Raw genomic sequence first — 3,330 nt, 5'->3', positions numbered from 1 at the left:
GGCCTTTTTTAGGGTTTTTTTAACTAATGAAGTAATGATGTTTTAGGCTATTAATATATTGAATTATTTTTTAATTTTCAACTACTGATTTGATCACTAAATAATTTTTTAATTAATTGACAACCATTATTGTATTTGTCTCACTGATTTAGAACTTGATTTGAAATTAGCCAGAAAAATATCAATGGTTAATTAGATGACAGCTAATTCTTTTAAAATTGATTTTCCTTAACAAATTAGTGACAATTTTGCAAGGTTCTGGAAACCGGTTCGGACCGGTCGGTTGAACCGGTTGAACCGTAAACTGCACAGAAAAATGATTCGGTTAAACATCAAAACTGCAGAATTTGAAAATCGGAATTGAATCGGTAAACCGGTCGGTAACCGGTCGGTCGAACCGAACCGTGACCCGGCTGGTTTTTTGGCTGGGCAGCAAAACGTTGTCGTTTCAGCCTCTGGAGCCCTAAATCCCTAATTCGATCCTGATTCCTGAGTGTATCCCCCTTCTCTTCGAGCTTTAGAAACTGAGAACTGAGAGTGAGAACTGGGAACGACTCTCTGACTCTCACACGACTTCTCATCGAGCTCGTCGTCCGGTCGTCCCTCACCTCCGTCCAGCCACCGCGTCGTGCCGCCGCCGTCGTTTATTCGAACAGCCACCTAATCGTGCAGCAGCCGTCGTTCCTTCGAACAACCACCTCCATCGCGCAGCAACTGTCGTTCCTTCGAAGGTGCTCCACCATTGCTTGGTCACTCGGCGTCGCTGTCTCCCACTCTCCCTATTGCATGTTCTGTTGAAGGCGCCTTCGAGCTTCCAGAGTTCCAGGTAATTTTTTTAATTTCTTTTTTCAGTTTAGCATGTCTCTGTCTCCCTGATGAGTTTGATTGAGTAGTTGTTTGATTTTGTGAAGCTCTGTGAAGTGTGAACTAAAGTCACTGCAGTGTGACATGATGAACTCTGAAACTGTGAACTCTGAAACTGGGAACTTTGTCTCCCTATTTTATTTTTCTTTGAACTGTGTAGTGTGAAACTGTGAAGTGTGAACTGATTCAACTGATCCTGCTAAACTGAACTGTGAACTTTGGTTAATAATTGTTGTTTACTGATTACTGAACTGATTTTGCTTTGTTTACTGAACTGAATTTTGTTGTTTGTTGAGTAATTGTGAATAATTTTTAATGATTTTGGATGTTGTTTGTTGTGAACTTGAGAGTTGAGATTATTGGGTTAGATTGCTGGTAATGTTTAGGTATGGATGAAAGTATCAACCAAGAACTACCTAGAAATGATAATGCTGAAAGTAATTCTGCTTTGAATGAACCTTCTCTTCCTCCGGCATCTAACGAAAGTCAGTCACAAACTTCTCTTCCTCCCGCATTTGTAATGGAGCCTCTGTTTGATTTTGATTCTGATTTTTTTTATTCTGAACTTTTTTATTCTGATTGTTGGTTTGATTCTGATTTATTTTTATTCTTCCGTCGTCCACCCTATTGTTGATTCTGATTTGTTCTTTGGTTGGGTTGTTCTTGATTCTTTGGTTGGATTGTTAATTCTATTTTTTTTACTTTAAATTTTTTGTTATGTTTTTTTTTATTAGTTGCCAAATCAGAAGGTACAATTTAGTACTATCATAATTTCTAAACGTACTTGATTTATGATTCTACTTTCTTTGCAATTGTCTCTAAGCGTACTTGATTCTCTGGATTTAGAGTTATTTTTTATTAAATTTCTGGATTTGAATTTTGAATTCGTGCTTGATCTGCAATTTCTGTTTGATTCTTCTTATTGTTGTTGTGGTTGAAATTCAAAATTGAAATCTGATTCCTCTTCTTCCTCGATTACATATTCTGGACTCAGTTGATTTGTGAACTGATCTTGTGAAATTGAATTTGTGATCTGTTGTTGGATTTGTTGCTAAATTGCTTGTTGAATCTGAATTTGCATCGATTTCGGCCTTTCTTTTTTCTTGAATTTCTGTTGATGCTGCTGCGAGTCTTGTTCTGTTGATAGCTGAGATTTGGTTGCTTCTTGATCGATTTGTGGTGGTTGTTGTTGTTGCCTTAGTCTAGCTTTAATCTCTTCCCACTCAATTTTCCATTCGGCAACTTCATTCTAGCAAATTTCTGGCAAGCTTGGACGCATATCCGGTTGGTAGTAATGATAGAACGCAATTTCGAATGTTTTCAAATTGGCAAATGGATTGAGCGCCTTCCTTAACCGAAACCATCTTAGAGCTTTCTCTTTTAAATTTGGATGATATTTTAAAGTTTATATTAAATTATAATTATGTTTTAATGTGTGTATTTATATTTTATTTATTATTTTATTATAAAACGATTTTTTCGGTTCAACTATGATTGAACCAGTTAAACCTATAAATCAGTAAACCAGTAATTAGAACGGTTCGATGACCAATTCGGTTTTTAAAACCTTGCAATTTTGTAATTATTTATGTGATAGCTAAGCCTAATCTACGAAATTCCAGTAACTGTTAATTTAATTGAATGAAACGTGGTTGATGTGGTAACCCCCGGGCCCTGAAATAAATTTTACTAAGCTAGCAAGCTAGTATTTATTATAGAGAATGGAAGTACGTAGCTTATATGCAGAGTATGCGGTTGGGGTTGGTGGATGGCATTAAAGAAGCTTAGGACACTCAAGACAAATGCCACATGATCATCATCAAATTGGCCCCAAACCATTCTTAATTTATTACTGCTATTGCAAACTAATAATAATAAGCTTCAAATACGACTCTCCTATTTTGAATTCTATGTTTCTTATCCCTTTATTATTAATTTGCACGGTAACAAAATAACATGTTATGAAACGCTGGACTAGGGGACTATTAAACATTACATTTTCATTTCCTTTATATCTGTGTTGTAAATTAAATTACATTCATAAGGGATATAGAATGATAGCGTTTTCACTAGTAATAAGAGTTAATGCTCAAATTAATTTTTTTTAATGAGTTATTTTTAAAATTTATTTATAAAAAAATATTAATTTTGTTAATAAATTAATTATATTTGTTTTTTAGTATTTCATTAATAAGTAATGATGTGAAATATTAACAAATACATATTATATGACATACATGTCTAATTGAATATTAATAATATATGTTTTTTTTTGTATATCTCAACTTGACAGGTCAAAGACTAATTTATCGTAGTACTGAGCTCCATTTAAGAATTTATCGTTGGTTAATAGATTTATAAAAATTTATCAATTTAGTCTCTTTCTCCAATTATATAAATCCTAATTTTAATGTAACCTAATAACTAAATTGATAAATTTTCATAAACATATTTATTTGAATATTA

At 33.7% G+C, this 3,330-nt stretch overlaps 1 long non-coding RNA gene across 1 annotated transcript; it reads right to left on the bottom strand.

Annotated features, from left to right (window-relative positions):
- LOC110265585 lies at positions 280–772 on the bottom strand. The gene is made up of 2 exons (XR_002351745.1): positions 699–772; positions 280–660 (listed from the first exon to the last, which is right to left on the bottom strand). It is a non-coding gene; the product is annotated as an uncharacterized LOC110265585 (long non-coding RNA).

The sequence above is a fragment of the Arachis ipaensis genome, chromosome B08 (genome assembly GCF_000816755.2).
Source record: "Arachis ipaensis cultivar K30076 chromosome B08, Araip1.1, whole genome shotgun sequence".
Lineage (NCBI taxonomy): Eukaryota > Viridiplantae > Streptophyta > Magnoliopsida > Fabales > Fabaceae > Arachis > Arachis ipaensis.
This window is presented reverse-complemented; position numbering and strand designations above follow the sequence as displayed.